Here is a 27,670-nt window from a genome sequence, read left to right as displayed (position 1 = left end):
TCAGAAGATGGGCACATAGCCCATGCCTTTTGGTTCCGTGCTATGATTCAGGAGTTCTGGTCGGAAGTCCAGAACTTTATCAGTGAGGTCTTGGGCACTGACGTTACTCTCTGCCTGAGACTGTGTATTTTGGGGGGTGGGACAGTCATTGATATAAATGACAAATATATAAAAAAAAGTGGGTTCTATCCAGTGTGATGATTGGGAGGCAAATAATTCTTAGGGGTTGGAAGGCAGCTGGTTCTCCCTCCTTTCAGGAGTGGTGCACCGAATTGGGCAATGTGGCGGCTTTCGAGGAAATGACGCATAGACGGCTGGGTAACATGGAGGCATACAGGAAGAAATGGGGCAGACATGTGTCCTTCCTGGAGGGTTTCAACATTGGTTAGTGGAGAGAGACAATGTTGTTTTGTTGTATGTAGTCATTTAAATGATTAGTATTTTTAGTTTTTTTATTTATTTTTTTATTGTTTTTCTATATGGATAAACACTTTTTTCTGTGTGTTGTTTATACATGTATGTAAGTCCTTTATTTGTATTTATATTGACCACTGGGGGGTGGGGGAGGGGAATAATAGGGTGTAAGGGGGTTCAAGGGAAAGGAGGAGGCGAGAACCGGCTTGAGAACTTAAATAATAATTTAATGAACAACTTAAACAAAACCACACAACCGTAAACACACACACACAGTACAGCTGCCTGTAATTCTCTCTCTCTCGAACTGTCGTCCCCGGCCGCCTTTATCCCTCGCGCGCCCCATCAGGCTGATTGGGGACTGGGCGTGCATCATTCCAGCCTGGCCCCGCCCTCCTCGGCTCTACATAGGGATATAAATGATTCCATGTATTTACATTCTGTTTGTCTTCATTTTTTTTATTATTATTATTATGTATGGAATTAATAAAAAATGTTAATAACAAAAATGCATGCTTAATAAGGACTACAAATACCACAAGCATGTGAGTGTACCTGCCTGATGAAACAGAAACCCGTTGTTGTCCTTATTTAGCAATGTTATCAACATTCAAGTATCTTCAAGTAATGTTTACCACAGACCTTATTTTACTCATAAATACAAAACTGGCATTATAAAAACTCATAGGAAAATCCTGAGGAAAACCATGTCTTCTGAGTTTTTGGACTACAACCTCTAATCAGATTAGATTATTCCTCATATCAATGATCTACCTGTATATAGCTGATTAAGATGATGCACTATACACTATACCCTTACACTTTTATAGTTTATGAATGTTTAAAGTGTATTGTCGTCCCAAATAGAACACTTAATGTTTTTTTACTACACAGGAGCATTCGCAGTTTAACGGCTGATGGAAGTGATGTTTCAAGCACACGTGATGTGTTGCTGTTAGCTTTAGTGCGTTAGTCAACCTCAGTCATTATTACAATTGTTTTGTCAGACTAGAATCACAGTCAGATAACTCCGCCCCTTTTGCTACATACGGCAAACCGCAAGTGCTGTGTGCATAAAGTGTCCAACATTACACGCTCTGTTTTGACGGTTGAAGTACATCATCAGGGTACTCATAGTACACTTTTTTTTTGTTGCATTTTAGTGTGAACATACTACTCGCAGTACATATATTACAGAATAGTGCAGAAGTGTGCGGTTTGGGACGCACCTTAACCCTCCTATGGTATTGAAAAATGGCACCTCCCTTTGGTATTCACTGTCATTTTTGACCAGAACGGTCAGATGTGTCGCCCTTTTTTTTATGATGATTAGGGTTAGGGTTAGAAATAATAAACAATAAAATTATCCATTTCATTTGGGATTTTATGCTATTTTGATCTTATTTACATGTACATTTCTAAATTTTACCATTAATTTGCACATACAAATAAGCATAAAAAAAAATAAAAAAATTAAGAACCTACACTTCTACACCTTCTATACATTGATACATGAAGAGAATATGAGAATGTGGCATAAACTGGAGGCAGATTTCTACCATCTGGTGAACAAAATATAAATAACATGAGTTGAACACCATGTCATGTCAGTAACAGCCAGTAGATGACTGTAGACACATACTGTGTAGTCTGATGACTTGTTGTAACCTAATTTTATATTTTATCACAAGATATACATTTGGATATATATTTAGACATTATTAAACTATTATTTGTCAAAGTTTAGCATTTTAAATTTGATTTGAAGTGTCAGTTTTTGCAGTTAATATAATTACGCTTGCAATCAAACCTGACCATGGTGTTACAAAGAGAAGACACCAAATAAGCATGTAAAGATTTAAAAGTCAAAGTGGATATTTAGAGTAAAAAAATGACTTAAATATTGATCTGTTTCTCACACACACCTATCACATAACTTCCAGTCATATGGATTTAACCACTGCTTTTGGAGCTTCAAAGTTCTGGTCACCATTCACTTGCAATGTATGGACCTACAGAACAGAAATATTCTTCTAAAAATCTTAATTTGTGTTCTGCTGAAGAAAGAAAGTCATACACATCTGGGATGGCATGAGGGTGAGTAAATGATGAGAGAATTTTCATTTTTGAGCGAAGTATCCCTTTAAGTCTCTTAGTGAAATATTGAAGTTCAAGTGTCTTTCTAAACCTCTTGATTATGAATAAAGCCTATGAGTCAGGGGTGAAATGGTTGTCATGGTCACCAGCTCTCTCTCCCTCTCTTTACAGTGTAGTCCTGCTGTATGTCAGTCACGCCGCTGCTGCAACATTCTCAGGAATGACGGTGAAAATGGGAAAGTCACGCAGTTACACAAACCTGTAAATGACTGTTCTTACGCACAAGGGTTTGACATTTACTCGACGAATAATATGCTGCTCAAATTATTTGATTCTGCTCATATTTGTTTTGAAAATTTTACTTTTTTTAACCTCTTTGAATTGCTGTTAAATACACAGGAAACATCTGAAGAGTTTAATGTTTGTGACAGAAATATGTTGATGCTTGTGGAATGTCCTCCTCCAGTAGGAAATATTTCAATAATATTACAAATATCTAAATTTAGCTCAAAACAATGAACAAAGAATTATGTTACAAAAGCTACAGACAAAACAAACACTGAATAAACAGAACAAACAGGGTGAATGGTGCAGAGACACACAGTGATGAGAGGTCAGCTGGAGGTCAACGGAGGGTGACGTGTGTCCCATCATGCACTTCTGAAGGCTCAGATATACTTCATACGAAATCGAAGAACGAACGTGTGTGACAGTGGTTCGTAACTGCTCACCTGGGTGAACCTTTAGAAACACTTCTAACTGGCTGCTAAACACCTTCTTACTGCCATTGGTCCATGTCATCGGTAGGTGTGGCCTGAAGCTCCACCTACTACTTTGTTTATGTTTTCAGTCGGTGCATAGTATGGCCGCATATAGCATGTTCATGAATTCAAGATGTAAACAAGACAAATTAAACATTTTCTATTGCATATATATATTACTTTAAATCATCATTGAGTGCTTAAAACAGCTTCCTTTACTGACCTCATGTGAATTCTACTCACAGAATGAGGCATAAAGTCATTGATAACACATTTTAATGTCACATTAGTTCAGGTTTTACATGTAGTGTCCTCATATATTTAATGCTCCTCTAAACGCCTCCTACAGCGGTGTGGTGGGTGTCTGAATGTTCGGAAACAGTATACTGTTGCTCGGCTGTTTACAACTTATTTTTACCCCTGAACGAAGAACGCAGAAGAACTTCTTCAGAAGTATATCGAGGCCTTGATGCAGAATGACACAACTGTACCAGCAATGAGATAAATCATGTGTTGTGTGTTGTCTTCATGCACTAAACATAACTGATGAGATCAAATCAGCGCTGGTTAACAGATGTCAACAAAGAAAGCAGTGAAGCTCACAGTCCACATCACTAAAGAAGAACTTTGTGTCTAATAAATCAGCACTATTTTTCTCAAGCGTTAATTCGTGTCATTTCTGTCTCACTAAACGAGACTGCAGAAATAAACATTGTTTTCAGACAGCACAGTGACTGCTGAGCTTTTCATTTAAATACACCAGCAGTGAAACATTTAGACACTCTTGAGTGAATTAAACAGCTTTTCATCTAAAGGCTCTTGCTTCAAGGCTTGTTTTGAAGACAGATATAAATTGTGCCTATTTTTAATTTTTTTTACAAAACTAAAAATGTGTGTGTCCAAACTGTACTGGAGCAGTGATGTAGTTTGTGAGATGATTTGTTTAGTAAAGATGTGGTGAGTTGGGACGGGTCGAGCTCACCACACTTCCTGTATTAGAATAAACCACATCCTCTGCTGTGGTCAAATCATATCACAGAGATTGATCATGTGACTGTCAGACCGCACCATATACATCCATAATGACAACACTGAACATTGTGGCTCTGTGATTGAACGCTGCTGTGTTCTCGTATTGTTCCTTTGAGGTTCTCGAGTCCCCAAAAGCAGCATGAATGCATGTAGGTCAAAGGTCATGTTCACACGCTCATCTCACAGCACTGCAGTACAGTATGTGATCTTCACTTCCTCACAAACACAAATGAGAGGCCTCATTCCTCATGAGAAAACATCTTTCAATCCTGCTGAAATCTGACAGAAGCGTCTTTAATATTCACAGATGCAGATGTTTGAAATGCAAATATCAAAACAGGCCAAGATAGAAATCACTGTTGTTAAATAATATTCCTCACTGAAAATAAACATTTAATGAGAAAAAACAGATGAAAACATAGTCAACATTTCCTCTCCAGTTCAACAAGAGCAAAAACCACTCGTTCTGAACATCAGAAAACATCAACACATGATCATCCACGTTTACAAATCAATGGCATCTATTGGCTGATCACAAACTCCCGTCCAGTCACAGTGAGGTAATAATGAGCAAGTAGGATTAAATATTATGAATCTAATGATGAGAGTAAAATCTGTTAGTGTGTGTGTGTGTGTCTGTATGTGTGTGTGTGTGTGTGTGTATTTGTGTATGTCTGTATGTGTGTGTGTGTGTGCGTGTCTGTATGTGTGTGTGTGTGTCTGTGTGTGTGTGTGTATTTGTGTGTGTGTGTGTGTGTGTGTGTGTGTCTGTGTGTGTGTGTATTTGTGTGTGTCTGTATGTGTGTGTGTGTCTGTGTATTTGTGTGTGTCTGTATGTGTGTGTGTGTGTGTGTGTCTGTATGTGTGTGTGTGTGTGTGTGTGTGTCTGTTTGTGTATGTGTGTATGTGTGTGTGTGTGTCTGTTTGTGTATGTGTGTGTGTGTGTGTGTCTGTGTGTGTGTGTCTGTGTGTGTGAGTGAGTGTGTGTGTCTGTATGTGTGTGTGTGTGTGTGTTTGTGTGTGTATATGTGTGTGTGTATATGTGTGTGTGTGTGTGTGTGTAGCACCTATTGCTTTGCAGATCCTTCTGAACAATCCCAATGTTAGAAATGACAAAATCATATAAAAAAAGCCTGACTAACATTATCAGTTGACCTCAGTGTAAACGATGAAGTAATACAAACATGTTTGGCTGAGCTTAAACACAGATGTATTGTGGTGAAGTTCTCTCATTAAAAACATCAGGCTCTTATAGATCTACAGTATATAGAGTTCCTTTGAGTGTATATGATGACTGAATCTTCTCCTGTCTGTGGTCAAGTGACTTCAGTCTGTGTTTCACCACATCACAGATACACTCGGTCCGTCTGTTTCTCATTTGACGGGAAATGAGCTGCCCGCACATGCCCAGATCTGTGGCTGGAGAGACTCAGTGTTTTATCATGTAAACAGTCAAAATCAACTTAACTTCACTGTACTGAGAGAGAGAGAGAGAGAGACAACTCACAGACAGACAGATATTTCTGTCTATAATGAGGTTAGAACGTCACAGATAAAAGAAATCAGCTAACATCTGTCAATATTTCTGCTCTGTTTTATTTCCCATCCACAGATTCTCTAGTTCTCCAAGTGACTTAAACTCATTAAACTCATTCAACTGGATTAAATCAGTTCATGATCTGCTGCTTTGACACATTTACTGCCTAAATTCAGTCTATATTTGTGTAGTTGACATACAGGGTTGGGGAGTAACGCAATACATATTACATGTAATTACATATTTAAAATACTTAATATAAGTAACTGTATTCCACTACAGTTACAATTTAAATAATTGATATTTAGAATACAGTTACATTTAAAAAGTATTTAGATTACTGAAGAGATTACTTTGCATTTTATTGTCATTTGTTTCATTTAATATTTAGTCCTTTCAGATGGAAAACATTTATACATATAAATGATGCGATCTGATTCATGAGCTCATATTAATTAAGAAAGTATATAGAATATTTTAAAATAATAATTGGTTAAACTAAAGAAACATTTAACAGCAAAAAGGTGATTAAAAACATTTAAATCTTAAAATAAATTCTCACCAGTTCTAGCAAATATACAGTTTCCCTGAAACATTCATACACGTTTCATATGAAGTCTTCATGTTGAAGTCTATGGACATGTTATCTTCAACTATCCGTTTAACATTTTATTATTCACACAGTCTTTCAACAACTCTTTATTATTGAGTGAAAGATTTAACACTTAAACTGATAATCAGTTTTGTCACGATGAGCTCAGTTTCACAGACACTTAATATGAGTATTTTTGTCTTATTTTGTGGTAAAAATATTTAAACATCCATAAAACAATAAAAAATATGTAATAAGATATTTTGTCTTGTTTTCAGAGAAATTGAAATTAATTGGGTGGGGTTTATGCTTAAAACAAGATAGAAAAACAAAATGAATAGGGTCAGAAAAATAAACATGCTTTCCCTTTGAAGTTTTTCTTCTCTTACCGCATTGGCAAATATATTTACACTATCGGTCAAAAGATTTAAAACACTTGACTGAAATGTTTCTCATGATCTTAAAAATCTTTTGATCTGAAGGCGTATGCTTAAATGTTTGAAATTAGTTTTGTAGACAAAAATATAATTGTGCCACCATATGAATTTATTTCATTATAAAACTAAAATTTAATAAATAAAAATGTTTTTGAAATGGATGACTTGTACCAAATAATAAAGAAAAGCAGCCAATAAGTGCCCAACATAGATGGGAACTCCTTCAATACTGTTTAAAAAGCATCCCAGGGTGATACCTCAAGAAGTTGCTTGAGAAAATGTCAAGAGTACATGTCTGCAAATTCTAGACAAAGGGGGACTACTTTGAAGATGCTCAAATATAACACAGTTTTGATTTATTTTGGATTTTGTTTAGTCACAACATAATTCCCATAGTTCCATTTATGTTATTCCATAGTTTTAATGACTTTACTATTATTCTAAAATAGGAGGAAAATATATAATAAAGAATGAGTGTTTCAAAACTTTTGACTGGTAGTGTATATAAGCATAAACGTTAATACATCTAGTTTGATTTCTCTGTAAACAAGACTTAATATCTCATGTCATTCTGCTTCTCAAGTAAATGTATCTAGTTTATGAATCTTTAGATAATAAGACATACAGCTGTGCTCAAAAGTTTGCACACCCTGGCAGAAATTGTGACATTTTGGCATTGATTTTGAAAAAATGACTGATCATGCAAAAAAACTGTCTTTTATTTAAGGATAGTGATCATATGAAGCCATTTATCATCACATAGTTGTTTGGCTCCTTTTTAAATCATAATGATAACAGAAATCACCCAAATGGCCCTGATCAAAAGTTTACACACCCTTGAATGTTTGGCCTTGTTACAGACACACAAGGTGACACACAGGTTTAAATGGCAATTAAAGTTTAATTTCCCACATCTGTGGCTTTTTAAATTGCAATTAGTGTCTGTGTATAAATAGTCAATGAGTTTGTTAGCTCTCACGTGGATGCACTGAGCAGGCTAGATACTGAGCCATGGGGAGCAGAAAAGAACTGTCAAAAGACCTGTGTAACAAGGTAATGGAACTTTATAAAAATGGAAAAGGATATAAAAAGATATCCAAAGCCTTGAAAATGCCAGTCAGTACTGTTCAATCACTTATTAAGAAGTGGAAAATTCGGGGATCTCTTGATACCAAGCCAAGGTCAGGTAGACCAAGAAAGATTTCAGCCACAACTGCCAGAAGAATTGTTCAGGATACAAAGAAAAACCCACAGGTAACCTCAGGAGAAATACAGGCTGCTCTGGAAAAAGACGGTGTGGTTGTTTCAAGGAGCACAATACGACGATACTTGAACAAAAATGAGCTGCATGGTCGAGTTGCCAGAAAGAAGCCTTTACTGCGCCAATGTCACAAAAAAGCCCAGTTACAATATGCCCGACAACACCTTGACATGCCTCACAGCTTCTGGCACACTGTAATTTGAAGTGACGAGACCAAAATAGAGCTTTATGGTCACAACCATAAGCGCTATGTTTGGAGAGGGGTCAACAAGGCCTATAGTGAAAAGAATACCATCCTCACTGTGAAGCATGGTGGTGGCTCACTGATGTTTTGGGGGGGTGTGAGCTCTAAAGGCACGGGGAATCTTGTGAAAATTGATGGCAAGATGAATGCAGCATGTTATCAGAAAATACTGGCAGACAATTTGCATTCTTCTGCACGAAAGCTGCACATGGGACGCTCTTGGACTTTCCAGCACGACAATGACCCTAAACACAAGGTCAAGTTGACCCTCCAGTGGTTACAGCAGAAAAAGGTGAAGGTTCTGGAGTGGGCATCACAGTCTCCTGACCTTAATATCATCGAGCCACTCTGGGGAGATCTCAAACGTGCGGTTCATGCAAGACGACCAAAGACTTTGCATGACCTGGAGGCATTTGCCAATATTCATGGGCAGCTATACCACCTGCAAGAATTTGGGGCCTCATAGACAACTATTACAAAAGACTGCACGCTGTCATTGATGATAAAGGGGGCAATACACCGTATTAAGAACTAAGGGTATGCAGACTTTTGAGCACAAATGTAAATGTTTTTTGCAGTGGACTCACATATAGTAAATCATCTGTTTAATTACAGACAGAACATCAGGACTTCTTAGTGAAACTTTAAATGCAAAAGTATCATTTCGCTCATCGTGTGATGTAATTAATATGCGCTCTCATTATCACTATATAACATGATCACTCATTATCATACGAGACTTCACACAATCAGACTTAAATCCAAAATGCAAATGTGAGGTGATTTATATGCAAGAGCGATAAAGCTGTGAGTAAATGAAGTCTTTATATGTTGCATTAATAAGTCTCTTGGGTCGGTTTTGGCCTACATAAGATATAGTGAGTGAGGCGGTGAGAATCCTCATGAGAACATCTCGAGACATGTTGAGCTGATCTCGCGGGAGCGGACACATGATGCTGTTTACATCTGATGCTCAAATGAGATTTTGACATATAGTGTGATGATGTTTTGCTGAGGTGAATTTACGAGCGCTCACAGTAAAACTGAAGAGTAAACCGAACGCTTGTTTAGACCATCAATGCTGATGTTTCTTCATTCACCACACATTCCCACAGGTGATCTCTGAAACAATTATAAATCATTTATAAACATCAGTCACATGACATACATCCAGTGAACATTTCTGATGTCCGCTGAATTAAACGCACAGTTAACGGCTGCTGTTGTTGCTAGTTTATTTGCTCTGCTAGAAGACCAAACTACAAGCTTAACGTCAAACTTCAGCTTCAGGCAAAATAAACGCTTGAAGAGGACGAAACCGCAGACAGATAAAACTGTGACTGATTGGATTGTGGAAGTTTTGGCTGCACACAGAAGGATTCAAACACACTGGAGGGTTTTATTTAGTCTGAAAATAAACTACTTTTTGGAGTTTGAAAGCCTCTGCTCACTGTAAGCCTTTAAAGTTTTGAAGAGTGTGTGTGTGTGTGTGTGTGTGTGTGTGTGTGTGTGTGTGTGTGTGTGTGTGTGTGTGTGTGTGTGTGAAAAATAAATGTTGAAACATCTTGATATTTGTGACTCAAAAATTCATATTTGTAAAAAAGAATATATTTTTTAAAACTTCAGGGATTAGTGTTAGATAAGCCTAACTTTAACCCAAATTTTTTGAAAACTTTTGAAACATAATTCTCATGTATTCAAGGTGCAAGGAGAGTATTTTAATACCTTTTATTTGATGTTTACACCACATGATATTTTTTAAGTCAATAAATGTTATTTTGTTGTAAAAAAAAATAAAAATAAAAAAGTGGCTAAGAAAACTGGTAACACATTCAATGAAGCCCATTTTTATAATGCATTGCAAAGCCATTATAAATACATTATACTACATTCATAATGTCTCATAACACACCTTATAACATGTTATAACTTCTCATAAATAATTATAACTACAGTTATAATACATTATAAGACTTCCCCTATTCATAGTTAAACTTTAGAGTATAAAGCATTATAATGAATTCATAATGTCTCATAATACACCTTATAACATGTTATAACTTCTCATAAATAATTATAACTACAGTTATAATACATTATAAGACTTCCCCTATTCATAGTTATACTTTAGAGTATAAAGCATTATAATGAATTCATAATGTCTCATAATACACCTTATAACATGTTATAACTTCTCATAAATAATTATAACTACAGTTATAATACACTATAAGACTTCCCCTATTCATAGTTAAACTTTAGAGTATAATGCATTATAATGAATTCATAATGTCTCATAATACACCTTATAACACGTTATAACTTCTCATAAATAATTATAACTACAGTTATAATACATTATAAGACTTCCCCTATTCATAGTTATACTTTAGAGTATAATGCATTATAACACAAGAGACATCCAATGTTAAAGCAGCAGAAGTTAATAAAGTTAATGTTATAAATGCTGTGTAATGTAAACAGTCTAAAGACTTTACGACATGATCATATTATAAGTGTTCTTTGACTGCTTTAAATTATAAAAGAATTATCTTCTTATAAACAGCCATAACATAAACTTATAACATACAATACATTACAAGTCAAACTTCTATAATGGAAGTTATTTATAAAATAAATCTCCAAATAAGATGCACAAACAGTAAAGTTTATTGAATAGAGTTCAGTATAGAATCAGTTATTCTTGTGTGTGTTTACATGTGTGTTCAACATACATATTTAGAGTTTCTGACAGATTTTAATCTTGTAGCTTTACAAGTGTTTACATTAAATATGTGTTATTTTGTATTTTGTGCATGTGTAATGTTTATAACTTACAACATGACTTGTTATGTCTTATAACCACTTAAAAATATCTTATGGATGTTTATAAGAACACATTGCTTTTGTCACTTTACTTAAAGCATATCTATTATATATATATTACAAATATATATAATACATTATAACTTCTGCAGATAAAATCAGATGTCGCTCGTGTTATAATGTATTATATTCTAAGGTATAGCTATGAATAGGTCAGTTTTATAAATGTACTATAATTGTGGTTACAATTATTTATGAGAAGTTATAACATATTATAAGCTGTATTATGAGACATTACTCATGCATTATAAATATGTGCTTCATAGAAAGTGTTATCAACATTGTTTCTCCAAAAATGTGTGAAACCAACATGGAAACAAAGATTGCATTTCTACAAACATGACACATGATGCATTTTAAACCAGAGTTTTAAAAGATTGCAAATATTTATCACCTCAGTCAAACTTATCCTTAAATATCTTGATCATCAGAACATTTTTCAGTTGCGTTTAACATGAATATTACTATAACCAATCCTAGAATCAAACCTGCAGAAATATCAACATGCTATTAATATCATACATAAACACAAAGGCAGAGTGAATATACAGTATCACATATTTACATTTATGCATTTGGCAGACACTTTTATACACAGCGACTTACAGTGCCCTTATTACAGGGACAATCCCCCTGGAGCAACCTGGAGTTAAGTGCCTTACTCAAGGACACAATGATGGTGGCTGTGTGGATTGAACCAGTAACTCTACCAGTTATGTGTTTTAGCCCACTACGCCACCACCACTCACACATAACAAAAAGACGCCTGATTCCCGCTGGAATGTCTCGTCTCCTTCACACGGGCCTCAAACGCTGAACTGCAGCCAGATTCAGAGAAAAGAGAGATGGAACAATGTGGTGACATCATGCACCGCTGCACCGCAGTAAACACACGGATAAAGCCACCGCAGACAATGAAAGCACAAGCCACAAAACTGAACATCCATGACACTCAAAATCACATTCATTCATTCATTCATTCATTCACTGATTCATTCACTCACAGAAGCACATAGAACTTTTACATCATTCTGAGACTCTGTGCTTCTGACAGAAAACGAGCGCTGCAGTCTAAACGAGATGTTTAATTAGTGTCTTTATCAGGCACTGATGGTAAATGAGGTCGTTGCTTCACCGGCGAGAATTCAACAAAGAGTTTCAGCTCCTCCGTGACGGAACCCAGAAAATCTCATTAAAAACATGAGCCTCTTTGATGACGGTTAGAAAACAGAATGAGTTCAAAATAAACAGCAACTACAGTCGAAGAACAAACACGTGATGTGACACATTCATATCACATAAAACGCTGAAAATAATCACATGTGCACGAGAACCACGAGTCTTCAGAAGATCAGGAGAACATCATTATTGTAACTCCCTGCATGTGGGCCTGCCTCAGTCTTCCCTTGCACATTTACAGATGGTTCAAAATGCAACAGCAAGACTTTTAATGGGAACAAAGAAAAGACCACATTTCCCCTGTGCTGGCATCTTTACACTGGTTACTTCTCTCTGTTCCTCACTCTCGCTTAAAGTCCAAGAGTAATTGGGCTTTTTCAGGAGCTGCCCCTAAGTTGTGGAACAGTCTTCCATGTCACATTAGGTCTTCACCTACCCTTGCCATTTTTAAATCAAATTTAAAGTCTCATTTTTACCCCATAGCTTTTGAGTTTGAGGTCTAAAGGGATTTTATGTTTATGTTCCAGTTGTGTTTCCTTGTTAGTTTGTGTCTTCTATTGTTTCTGTTCATTTATTTCTTTCTCCCCAATTTGGAGTGCCCAATTCCCAATGTACTCTAAGTCCTCGTGGTGGCGTAGTGACTCGCCTCAATCCGGGTGGCGGAGGACGAATCTCAGTTGTCTCCACGTCTGAGACCGTCAATCCACGCATCTTATCACGTGACTTGTTGAGCGCGTTACCGTGGAGACATAGCGCATGTGGAGACTTCACGCTATTCTCTGCGGCATCAACGCACAACTCACCACGCGCCCTACCGAGAGCGAGAACCACATTATAGTGACCACGAGGAGGTTACCCCATGTGACTCTATCCACCCTAGCAACCGGGCCAATTTGGTTGCTTAGGAGACCTGACCGGAGTCGCTCAGCACGCCCTGGACTCGAACTCGCGACTCCAGGTGTGATAATCAGCGTCAATACTCACTGAGCTACCCAAGCTCCATGTTTGTAATTCTTAATTATTTCTTGTAGTGCTATTTCCATCTTCATTGCTGTTATTCTTATCTATGTTTTATTATTCGATTTATAACTATTGTACAGCACTTTGGCTCAATAGCTGTTGTTTTTAAATGTGTATAAACTTGACATCAGAGAGCTCGACTCAAGCGGTCCGTCTTCTATGAGAAGAATAAAGACCTTCAGAATGCAGGAAACTCACTGGCCGTGAAGTGATTGTCAAGAGCTGATTCATCAAACACAAACTCATCTATTATGTCATAATCATCATGATGTAAAACACATTTGAGCAGATTTATCCTGCAGAATGAATGTTCAAACATCAACCGTTTCAAACTCAAAAGCAGCTGTAATTATAATCTCATGATCATCTCATAAATCACAGTGAACCTGACAAGAGACAAAATCAAGACCACCAACATCCACAATCATCTACAGTATCTCACAGCTCAATCTGTCCAAACATTCACAAAGAAAACATCTAAAGAATTCATCATAATGACCTGCAGAAGCAGTGTGAACATCAACTGAGACGAGATCAATCAAATCAAGAACACTTGACATTATAATGCAGAGTTATTAAAATTAGAATGCTTTTCTATTCTTCTTTACACTGTTATAAGGTATAGTGAATTGTAACACATAAACTGGGTGTTGATAATGTGTTTTAACATTTTATACTCTTTAAATAGTGATTTCATACAACTGATTGCAATCTGTATTATAAACATTAAGAATATCTTTATAAGACATTATATACTACAGGCCTTTCCTGTGTTATTCATCAGAGGTGGATAATTGTACTAAATTCTTCTAAAGAGTTTATTTATATTAATAGTGCTAAATAGAAAACACATTTGTAAATGTATCATGACTAGATTGAACAGAGAATGTGTGACTGTTTTTTAAATTTGATCTTTGACTTTTAAAACGTCCATTTAAAGACACAGTGTCAGATTCTGTGGAGAAAATCCCTCATTCTCACAGCAGGAGATTGATGAGAACAGCAACAGTGCCATCACTCGACTGTTCAACATCATGTAATCTTCTCAGCTGAACACTATTATACCATCAGAGTAAAGACCATATAGACTTTCTCTGTACAACTCAGAATATTTCTGTTTGTGTTCACAATCTAATGTTGTATTGTTGGTGGTAATGTATTATGCTTTCAAGTGTTGTATTAATATGTAATGTTTGGTAGAAATTTCAGTGGCTGATAATTAGTATAATTAATCGAATAAAAGCGATCAAGATTACAATTACAGCAGTCACAATAGCCAATCACGAAAAGCAATCTATGTAGATCAAAATCTTATATCACGATAAGGATATCACAATATAGTACATTTTGGGGAAAATCAATAGAAAATATTTAAAATATTAAGTAGCCATATTGTACGTCCTATTTTCTAGATTATTAATTCAGTGAATTAAATACTTCCAAATACTTCCTCTTATATGATTTTCTCTTTATTTGGAATTTGACAATAGTCCAAGTAATAAATAAATAAATTGTTTTAAATCATTCTTATCAAACTGAAATGTGACAATGTGAAATTTAGCATTATGTTATGTTGTTGACCAATATTATTATTATTATTATAAACTTTTCTCAAGAAACTCAAGATCTTCCCAAATTCAACAAAGAAAATAATACACAAGTAAAAAAAAAATTAAAAAAATCCAAAAATTATGTAAACACATTGCAGAAAATAAATATTAAATAAATATAAACATTTCTTCCACACACACACACACACACAAAACAATAATTATGACTGAATTAATGCATTTACATTACATTTATTCCTTTAGCAGACGCTTTTATCCAAAGCAACAAAATGAGGAAACATTCTCAGCAGCCTGCAGAGCGCAACTTTTTGACTTTCATAATGTTCTTTTGCGTTCTTCATTCTGAGGTGGTAAAACAGATTGCTTGTATTAGGAGTGATTATTGTTGTGCGACACAGTTTGCAGATTACATTTTTCTGCTCTGTGTTGTCTTTTGTGAACCCACACCACAGATGTCGTACCTGTTTTAATAACGAGCTCCTCGGGGTCTGGGTATCTCAGTGAGTATTGATGCTGACTATCACACCTGGAGTCACGAGTTTGAATCCAGAGCGTGCTGAGTGAATCCAACCAGATCTCCTAAGAAACCAAATTGGCCCGGTTGCTAGGGAGGGTAGAGTCACATGGGGTAACCTCCTCGTGGTCGCTATAATGTGGTTCTCGCTCTCGGTGGGGTGTGTGGTGAGTTGTGTGTGGATGCTGCGGAGAATAGCGTGAAGCCTCCACATGCGCTATGTCTCCATGGTAATGCACTCAACAAGTCACGTGATAAGATACGCGGATTGACGGTCTCAGACGCGGAGGCAACTGAGATTCATCTTCCACCACCCGGATTGAGGCGAGTCACTACGCCACCACGAGGACTTAGAGCGCATTGGGAATTGGGCATTCCAAATTGGGGAGAAAAAAAAAAATTTGTTTGGGAGTCGTCCCGTTCTGTGGAGATGTCTCTCTCCATTAGGGATTCACTGGGTCAAAAATGATTGAGTAGCGTGAGTGAAACACGAATGCACGTGTCAGATGAGAAGCATATTTAGTGCTTTTGAAGCGCCGATCACGAGATGAATGTCATTGAATTTTCTTGGGCGGCAGAAGAACAATTTTCAATGCTGGAAAACCCTGTCCATGTTTCTTCAAGTCTCACGTGAAGCCCCGCCCACTGATCGATACACACACACCACACACATGGATATTTACATTTCACGATATACACGACATGATAAAATCTCTATCGATTGACACTTTATATTGTCGCCACCATATATATTGTCATATCGCCAGGCCCTATGTAGATCTACTCCTGTTGTGTCCAAATTTTCTGTTTTGTGCAGCAGTTGTAATGTAATCAATCACAGACCAAATCGTCTCTCATTAGTTTTTATGTTGCTGAGAGGTTCAATGTCAAGTCAACCATTAAGGGAACTAGTTTTGATTTACTGATGTATATAATGGAAATAAAGTCATTCAGGAACACAGTTTTGGATGTGTAGCTGACATAAAGAATACAGCATGCAGATAACACACCCAAAATAAATATTTTCATCTAAATTCATTGCAATTACAATATGAAGACAAAAGTATGATTTATATTAATTCAGCCCTACTGATAATAACTAGACAGCAGGGTGCTTATAGTATTTAAACAATATGATATAGATATTAAATTCAATTATAGCAATTGAACATTTAAGCTACATTTTTGGGAACACTTTCTATGAAGCCCATATTTATAATGCATTGTAAAGGCATTATAATGCATGAGTAATGTCTCATAATACATCTTATAATATGTTATATCTTCTCATAAATAATTGTAACCACAATTATAATACTTTATAATAATTACCTGTTCATAGTTATACCTTAGAGTGTAATACATTATAACACAAGCAACATCTGATTTTATCTGCAGAAGTTATAATGTATTATATATATTTGTAATATATAATAGATATTTATAAGTGGTTATAAGACATTACAAGTCATGTTGTAAGTTATAAACATTACACATGCACAAAATACAAAATAACACATATTTAATGTAAACACTTGTAAAGCTACAAGATTAAAATCTATCAGAAACTCTAAATATGTATGTTGAACACACATGTAAACACACACAAGAATAACTGATTCTATACTGAACTCTATTCAATAAACTTTAATGTTTGTGCATCTTATTTGGAGATTTATTTTATAAATAACTTCCATTATAGAAGTTTGACTTGTAATGTATTGTATGTTATAAGTTTATGTTATGACTGTTTATAAGAAGATAATTCTTTTATAATTTAAAGCAGTCAAAGAACACTTATAATATGATCATGTCATAAAGTCTTTAGACTGTTTACATTACACAGCATTTATAACATTAACTTTATTAACTTCTGCTGCATTAACATTGGATGTTGCTTGTGTTATAATGCATTATACTCTAAAGTATAACTATGAATAGGGGAAGTCTTATAATGTATTATAACTGTAGTTATAATTATTTATGAGAAGTTATAACATGTTATAAGGTGTATTATGAGACATTATCAATTCATTATAATGCATTATACTCTAAAGTTTAACTATGAATAGGGGAAGTCTTATAATGTATTATAACTGTAGTTATAATTATTTATGAGAAGTTATAACATGTTATAAGGTGTATTATGAGACATTATGAATTCATTATAATGCATTATACTCTAAAGTTTAACTATGAATAGGGGAAGTCTTATAGTGTATTATAACTGTAGTTATAATTATTTATGAGAAGTTATAACATGTTATAAGGTGTATTATGAGACATTATGAATTCATTATAATGCATTATACTCTAAAGTATAACTATGAATAGGGGAAGTCTTATAGTGTATTATAACTGTAGTTATAATTATTTATGAGAAGTTATAACATGTTATAAGGTGTATTATGAGACAATATGAATTCATTATAATGCATTATACTCTAAAGTATAACTATGAATAGGGGAAGTCTTATAATGTATTATAACTGTAGTTATAATTATTTATGAGAAGTTATAACATGTTATAAGGTGTATTATGAGACATTATGAATTCATTATAATGCATTATACTCTAAAGTATAACTATGAATAGGTGAAGTCTTATAGTGTATTATAACTGTAGTTATAATTATTTATGAGAAGTTATAACATGTTATAAGGTGTATTATGAGACAATATGAATTCATTATAATGCATTATACTCTAAAGAATAGGGGACGTCTTATAATGTATTATAACTGTAGTTATAATTATTTATGAGAAGTTATAACATGTTATAAGGTGTATTATGAGACATTATGAATTCATTATAATGCATTATACTCTAAAGTATAACTATGAATAGGGGAAGTCTTATAGTGTATTATAACTGTAGTTATAATTATTTATGAGAAGTTATAACATGTTATAAGGTGTATTATGAGACAATATGAATTCATTATAATGCATTATACTCTAAAGTATAACTATGAATAGGGGAAGTCTTATAATGTATTATAACTGTAGTTATAATTATTTATGAGAAGTTATAACATGTTATAAGGTGTATTATGAGACATTATGAATTCATTATAATGCATTATACTCTAAAGTATAACTATGAATAGGTGAAGTCTTATAGTGTATTATAACTGTAGTTATAATTATTTATGAGAAGTTATAACATGTTATAAGGTGTATTATGAGACAATATGAATTCATTATAATGCATTATACTCTAAAGAATAGGGGACGTCTTATAATGTATTATAACTGTAGTTATAATTATTTATGAGACGTTATAACATGTTATAAGGTGTATTATGAGACGTTATGAATTCATTATAATGCATTATACTCTAAAGTATAACTATGAATAGGGGAAGTCTTATAATGTATTATAACTGTAGTTATAATTATTTATGAGAAGTTATAACATGTTATAAGGTGTATTATGAGACGTTATGATTTCATTATAATGCATTATACTCTAAAGAATAGGGGACGTCTTATAATGTATTATAACTGTAGTTATAAATATTTATGAGAAGTTATAACTTATTATAATGCGTATTGTGAGACATTATGAATGCAGTATAATGCATTTATAACGCCTTTACAATGCATTATAAATATGGGCTTCATTGAAAATGTTACCAGTATTATTTGCAGATTCACAGATCACAGAGTTTCATGTGAGTTTTACCTGTGAATCATCCAGAAGATCCAGAACTGCGTGTGATGCTTTTAACTGGGTCTGATCAGACCGAGACATCTGCAGATTAAACTGCCACCCGACGTGATCCAACGACAAGAACAACAACACAAGAGAAACTGCACATAAACACTCCAGATACTCCTCGAATACACAAACTCATATTGACAGTGTGTTCATCACTGTTGAAGAAACACAAAACATTTATTTACTACCTTTACATTCAGGCAAAAGTGTGTTATTGAACAGAATAAAACAGAATAGTTCAATGTCAGCTCTTTCATTTTACTGGTTTTTATTTTTATTATTTTTTGAAAAATTAGGTCAAACACAATATTTGCTATAATATCTGTGACAGACTGTAACTGACACGCTCTTAATTCAAGCTGAATGACACACATCTGCGGTTATTATAATGTAATTATGAGCAGCTCATTTAAACTCTTTCTGGTTAAATTTAAGCTGCTTTCACCTTGTGACAAATTCTCACATTAATATTAGAACGTTAATAAGATTTGTGCTCTTCACTTGATTATCAAACAATTCAGTACATGATTATTTAACAGGTCAGTGAAGGCCTTCATATTTGTGTCCTGACACCAGATCTGTGATATAACACCAGACAACAACACAACAAGACCCAATCTCATTTAATATTCATGTAAAAAGGACAAAACATCATTTTGTGATTATTACAATTCATTTACATTTTCAAAAACAAGTTAATTTGACTTTAAAGGGATCGTGTCATGAGGAATCAAATTTCCCTTGATATTTTGACAATAAAAGCATTTATTGAAACCAAGCTGCAAAAACGCCTCTACAGCTCAGCAATTCACGAAAATGTCAACCATACCATGGAAAAATTCAGTTTTAAGCAAAGGCACGAAACCCCTTTTAAATTGTTCATTTAATCTATATTGTACTGTAAATAGTGCTATAATGAATTTTTTTAGAAAATCACATGAGGGGTGCACCATTTCCAAAGCAACATTTTCAAACAGCAATATTTTATAATGGCAAAAGTGGGATCGAAGGACTATTTATTTTTTATTTTCCAGACAGACAAGGAATTATCTGAAAAATATGCACACTTTATCATAACAGCGCTTTTTTTTATTATGAGCCACATTTATGATGTCACTGCGTGTCAACGCTGTCACATCCGTAACGTTTTAACGAGGGTAAGATTGTATCACTCAAGCAATATTCATTCAAATAAGTTGATACATTCTGTACAAAGCTAACTTATGTTGATGTAAAGTATGATGAACAAATGGTCTCCCTTTGTTACATGAAACACTTATAAAAGTGTTACAGACGCTTCATATGAATATCAGTGAGTGAATCACAAACCTCCAGCACTTTCTTTACCATGATGATTCTGACAGATCACTGACTGTTGCTTTGATCTGTCACTTACTTCAAACTCCTGCATTTATAGCCTGCATTTGGTTTACTAAAGTAATCCCAAGCCCATGTTCATGATATCCATTACAGATGAATGATGTTTTTTAAGACAGTGACGTCTGAGGGATCAGAGATCAATCGCATTCAGAAGTGGTTTTCGTCTTGTCCTTTACGCACCGAGATTTGACCAGATTCCTTGAATCTTTTAACTATATGGTGCACTGTAGAGGGTGAAATGCCCAAAATCCTTCCAATTTGTCTTTGGGGAACATTGTTCTCAAAGTGCTGGATTATTTGCTGAAGCATCTGTTGGTAAATTGACAAGTCTCGAATGATCCTTGCTCTTGAAGGACTAGGCTGTTTTTGGAGGCTCCTATGACACGATTGCCTCACCTGTTTAACATCTCCTGTTTCACATCGCCTTATTTCAACTCATCAGATTGGTATTAGTCTTAAATTGCCCGTCTCAACTTTTCTGGAGCGTGTTGCAATCATCTGATTTGACAAAAAACAATGAAATTCACAAGGTAAAACAATATATAGATATACTGGCGGCCAAAAGTTTGGAATATTGTTCAGATTTTGCTCTTATGGAAGGAAATTGGTACTTTTATTCACCAAAGTGGCATTCAACTGATCACAATGTATAGTCAGGACATTAATAATGTGAAAAATTACTATTACAATTTGAAAAGAGAGTTGTCATCAAAAAATCCTCCATGTGCAGCAATGACAGCTTTGCAGATCCTTGTTATTCTAGCTGTCAGTTTGTCCAGATACTCAGGTGACATTTCACCCCACACTTCCTGTAGCACTTGCCTTAGATGTGACTGTCTTGTCGAGCACTTCTCACGCACCTTACAGTCTAGCTGATCCCACAAAAGCTCAATGGGGTTAAAATCCATATCACTCTTTTCCAATTATCTGTTGTCCAATGTCTGTGTTTCTTTGCCCACTCTAACCTTTTCTTTTTGTTTTTCTGTTTCAAAAGTGGCTTTTTCTTTGCAATTCTTCCCATAAGGCCTGCACCCCTGAGTCTTCTCTTTACTGTTGTACATGAAACTGGTGTTGAGCGGGTAGAATTCAATGAAGCTGTCAGCGGAGGACATGTGAGGCGTCTATTTCTCAAACTAGAGACTCTGATGTACTTATCCTCTTGTTTAGTTGTACATCTGGCCTTCCACATCTCTTTCTGTCCTTGTTAGAGTCAGTTGTCCTTTGTCTTTGAAGACTGTAGTGTACACCTTTGTATGAAATCTTATATAGCCTTCATTCTTCAAAACAATGATTGACTGATGAGTTTCTAGAGAAAGCTGTTTCTTTTTGGCCATTTTTGACCTAATATTGACCTTAAGACATGCCAGTCTATTGCATACTGTGGCAACTCAAAAACAAACACAAAGACAATGTTAAGCTTTATTTAATGAACCAAATATCTTTCAGCTGTGTTTGATATAATGGCAAGTGATTTTCTAGTACCAAATGATCAATTTATCATGATTACTCAAGGATAAGGTGTTGGAGTGATGGCTGCTGTCTAGATTTGATCAAAAATGGCTTTTTTCAAATAGTGATGGTGCTGTTTTTTACATCAGTAATGTCCTGACTATACTTTGTGATCAGTTGAATGCCACTTTGGTGAATTAAAATACCAATTTCCTTCCAGAACAGCAAAATCTGTACATTATTCTACACTTTTGGCTGCCAGTGTATACAGGTGCATCTCAATAAATTAGAATGTAGTGGAAAAGTTCATTTATTTCAGTAATTCAACTCAAATTGTGAAACTCGTGTATTAAATAAATTCAATGCACACAGACTGAAGTAGTTTAAGTCTTTGGTTCTTTTAATTGTGATGATTTTTTCTCACATTTAACAAAAACCCACCAATTCACTATCTCAAAAAATTAGAATACATCATAAGACCAATAAAAAAAAAACATTTTTAGTGAATTGTTGGCCTTCTGGAAAGTATGTTCATTTACTGTATATGTACTCAATACTTGGTAGGGGCTCCTTTTGCTTTAATTACTGCCTCAATTCGGCGTGGCATGGAGGTGATCAGTTTGTGGCACTGCTGAGGTGGTATGGAAGCCCAGGTTTCTTTGACAGTGGCCTTCAGCTCATCTGCATTTTTTGGTCTCTTGTTTCTCATTTTCCTCTTGACAATACCCCATAGATTCTCTATGGGGTTCAGGTCTGGTGAGTTTGTTGGCCAGTCAAGCACACCAACACCATGGTCATTTAACCAACTTTTGGTGCTTTTGGCAGTGTGGGCAGGTGCCAAATCCTGCTGGAAAATGAAATCAGCATCTTTAAAAAGCTGGTCAGCAGAAGGAAGCATGAAGTGCTCCAAAATTTCTTGGTAAACGGGTGCAGTGACTTTGGTTTTCAAAAAACACAATGGACCAACACCAGCAGATGACATTGCACCCCAAATCATCACAGACTGTGGAAACTTAACACTGGACTTCAAGCAACTTGGGCTATGAGCTTCTCCACCCTTCCTCCAGACTCTAGGACCTTGGTTTCCAAATGAAATACGAAACTTGCTCTCATCTGAAAAGAGGACTTTGGAACACTGGGCAACAGTCCAGTTCTTCTTCTCCTTAGCCCAGGTAAGACGCCTCTGACATTGTCTGTGGTTCAGGAATGGCTTAACAAGAGGAATATGACAACTGTAGCCAAATTCCTTGACATGTCTGTGTGTGGTGGCTCTTGATGCCTTGACCTCAGCCTCAGTCCATTCCTTGTGAAGTTCACCCAAATTCTTGGATCGATTTTGCTTGACAATCATAAGGCTGCAGTTCTCTTGGTTGGTTGTGCATCTTTTTCTTCCACACTTTTTCCTTCCACTCAACTTTCAGTTAACATGCTTGGATACAGCACTCTGTGAACAGCCAGCTTCTTTGGCAATGAATGTTTGTGGCTTACCCTCCTTGTGAAGGGTGTCAATGATTGTCTTCTGGACAACTGTCAGATCAGCAGTCTTCCCCATGATTGTGTAGCCTAGTGAACCAAACTGAGAGACCATTTTGAAGGCTCAGGAAACCTTTGCAGGTGTTTTGAGTTGATTAGCTGATTGGCATGTCACCATATTCTAATTTTTTGAGATAGTGAATTGGTGGGTTTTTGTTAAATGTGAGTCAAAATCATCACAATTAAAAGAACCAAAGACTTAAACTACTTCAGTCTGTGTGCATTGAATTTATTTAATACACGAGTTTCACAATTTGAGTTGAATTACTGAAATAAATGAACTTTTCCACGACATTCTAATTTATTGAGATGCACCTGTATATATATATATATATTTTTTTTTTTTTTTATTGAAGCAAAAAAGTTATCCAACACCTATATCACCCATGTGAAAATCTAAGTGCCCCCTTAAACTCAATAGCTGGTTGTGCCACCTTTAGCAGCAACAACTGCAACCAAACGCTTCTGATAACTGGAGATCAGTCTTTCACAACACTGTGGGGGAATTTTTTTGAGCCATTCGGAGGTGGACTTACTTCTATGCTTTGGATCATTGTTTTGCTGCATAATCCAGTTGCGCTTGAGCTTCATCTCACGGACTGATGACCGGACGTTCTCCTTTAGGATTTTCTGGTCGAGAGCAGAATTCATGTTTCCCTCAATTATTGCAAGACGCCCTGAAGCCGCAAAGTATCCCCACATCATCACACTCTCACCACCATGCTTGACCGTAGGTATGATGTTCTTTTTGTGGGATTCTGTTTTTCATTTACGCCAGAAGTAACGGGACCCCTGTCTTCCAAACAGTTCCACTTTCGACTCATCAGTCCACAGAACATTCTCCCAAAAGCACTGAAGATCATCAAGGTGTCTTTATGTTCTTCTGGGTTAGCAGTGGTTTTCACCTCGCCACTCTTCCATGGATGGCATTTTTGCCCAGTGTCTTTCTGATAGTGGAGTCATGAACAGTGACATTTACTGATGCGAGAGAGGTCTACGGTTACTTGGATGTTGTCCTTGGCTTTTTTGTGACGTCCAGGATGAGTCATCGCTGTGCTCTTGGAGGAATGTTGGAAGGACGGCCACTTCTGGGAAGGTTCACTACTGTGCCACGTGTTCTCCATTTGGAGATAATGGCTCTCACTGTGGTTCTTTGGAGTCCCAGAGACTTTGAAATATCTTTGTAACCCTTCCCAGACTGATGTATTTCAATCATTCCTCATCATTTCTGGAATTTCTTTCGACCTTGGCATAGTGTGATACTGGGTGAGACCTTTTAGCCATCTTCATGCTGCTGAAAAAGTTGTATTTAGGTGTTGATTTGATTGAACAGGGCTGGCAGTAATCAGGTCTGGGTGTGTCTAGTCCAGCTGAACCCCATTATGAATGCAGTTTCATAGATTTGGGGATTTAGTAACTAAGGGGGCAAATACTTTTTCAAACAGGCCCAGTTTATATTGGATAACTGTTTTGCTTCAGTAAATAAAATGATCATTTAAAAACTGTATTTTGTGTTTACTCACATTGCTTTTGTTTTATGTTAGATTTTGTTTGAATTTTTGGAACAATTTAGCATGAGAGATACACAAAAATCTTTTTCACAGCAATGCATGTTCGTTTTTTCAGCTCATATCAGTGTGGATTGCTTATGAACAGTCATAATACGATTCAAGCTTTGTAAAGGAACTATTATTGAAGAACGGGGCAGTACAAAACATTATTGGACCCGATCGCAAAATGTGAGTAAACAGTTCCATTCATGAATATTTCAAATGTCATGACTGTTTGATAGTTTATGGTGCTGATGTGCTTGAGATGAACAGTTTAATTATTCAGAGGCAATGTGCTGGATTTTCGTTATGTGTAAATTGTTTCAATTGTTCATTCTCTTCTGATTGAGTTTCAAATATGGCTCTATTTGAGGGGCTGCAATATGTTAGACAATCAAAACAGTGGGCGTTTACTTTGAAGTTTTAAGGAGGCGATTATTAAAGGAGGCCTTTAAGGCATGACCCATTTAAAGATTTTCCAGTGTTGTAATTGTGTGGAGTTTAATGAAGTGTCTATAATTAACACTTGATTTGACATGAACTGGCCTTCTGAGGAGTGAATATGTTCTGTCAGATCTTCTCCATCACATCTGGACCTGTTGAAGACCAAACCTGACTGAACACTTCTGCTTATCAGACGAGACACTGATGTTCTCAAGCTGCTGTTTGAGATGCCACTTTAACATTGTGATACACCACCTGCAAAACACATGATTAAATCAGAAAAACAGAATGTTTTACAGGCTCCGTTTCAAATGCAGAATGTTTGATGTTGAAGAGTGCTGGATTGACCTGATCGAGGATGAAGGGCACAGCAGTTTCCAGCAGCAGATGAAGAGTTTGTTTGTCCAGTGATAAAGCGCTCTGGAGTTTCTCCTCATCTGGAGTGAACGAGCACTCCTAACAAACACAAACATTATCAAGAGTGAATGTTGAAATGTTCATTCATTCATGATGGTGTGACACTGACCTTCAGATGAAGTGTCTACAGGATACGAGTCAGAAGTCGTGAGTTGATGTTAATCACAGCTGCTTTAATACTGCAAATCAGATGAAGCATCTATTAACGCTGCGGATCAGATAAAACATCTTTATTAACACCGCCGATCAGATAAAACATCTTTATTAACACCGCAGATCAGATAAAACATCTTTATTAACACTGCGGATCAGATAAAACATCTTTATTAACACCGCAGATCAGATAAAACATCTTTATTAACACTGCGGATCAGATAAAACATCTTTATTAACACCGCAGATCAGATAAAACATCTTTATTAACACTGCGGATCAGATAAAACATCTTTATTAACACTGCAGATCAGATGAAACATCTTTATTAACACCGCCGATCAGATAAAACATCTTTATTAACACCGCCGATCAGATAAAACATCTTTATTAACACCACAGATCAGATAAAACATCTTTATTAACACTGCGGATCAGATAAAACATCTTTATTAACACTGCGGATCAGATAAAACATCTTTATTAACACCGCAGATCAGATAAAACATCTTTATTAACACTGCGGATCAGATAAAACATCTTTATTAACACCGCAGATCAGATAAAACATCTTTATTAACACTGCGGATCAGATAAAACATCTTTATTAACACTGCGGATCAGATAAAACATCTTTATTAACACCGCAGATCAGATAAAACATCTTTATTAACACTGCGGATCAGATAAAACATCTTTATTCTCACCGCCGATCAGATAAAACATCTTTATTAACACCGCCGATCAGATAAAACATCTTTATTAACACCGCCGATCAGATAAAACATCTTTATTAACACCGCCGATCAGATAAAACATCTTTATTAACACCGCGGATCAGATAAAACATCTTTATTAACACCGCGGATCAGATAAAACATCTTTATTAACACCGCGGATCAGATAAAACATCTTTATTAACACCGCGGATCAGATAAAACATCTTTATTAACACCGCGGATCAGATAAAACATCTTTATTAACACCGCCGATCAGATAAAACATCTTTATTAACACCGCGGATCAGATGAAACATCTTTATTAACACCGCGGATCAGATAAAACATCTTTATTAACACCGCGGATCAGATAAAACATCTTTATTAACACCGCGGATCAGATAAAACATCTTTATTAATCAGATAAAATTATTTTATCAGATAAAACATCTTTATTAACACCGCGGATCAGATAAAACATCTTTATTAACACCGCGGATCAGATAAAACATCTTTATTAACACAGCGGATCAGATAAAACATCTTTATTAACACCGCGGATCAGATAAAACATCTTTATTAACACCGCCGATCAGATAAAACATCTTTATTAACACCGCCGATCAGATAAAACATCTTTATTAACACCGCAGATCAGATAAAACATCTTTATTAACACCGCCGATCAGATGAAACATCTTTATTAACACCGCCGATCAGATGAAACATCTTTATTAACACCGCCGATCAGATGAA

The 27,670-nt window shown here is 35.6% G+C and overlaps 1 pseudogene; it reads right to left on the bottom strand.

The window, feature by feature from the left end:
• LOC127415346 (COMM domain-containing protein 10-like) lies at positions 1 to 26,241 on the bottom strand (annotated as a pseudogene).
• Positions 26,242 to 27,670: the final 1,429 nt, after the last annotated feature.

This window comes from Myxocyprinus asiaticus, chromosome 24 (assembly GCF_019703515.2).
Source record: "Myxocyprinus asiaticus isolate MX2 ecotype Aquarium Trade chromosome 24, UBuf_Myxa_2, whole genome shotgun sequence".
Taxonomy (NCBI): Eukaryota; Metazoa; Chordata; class Actinopteri; order Cypriniformes; family Catostomidae; genus Myxocyprinus; species Myxocyprinus asiaticus.
This window is presented reverse-complemented; position numbering and strand designations above follow the sequence as displayed.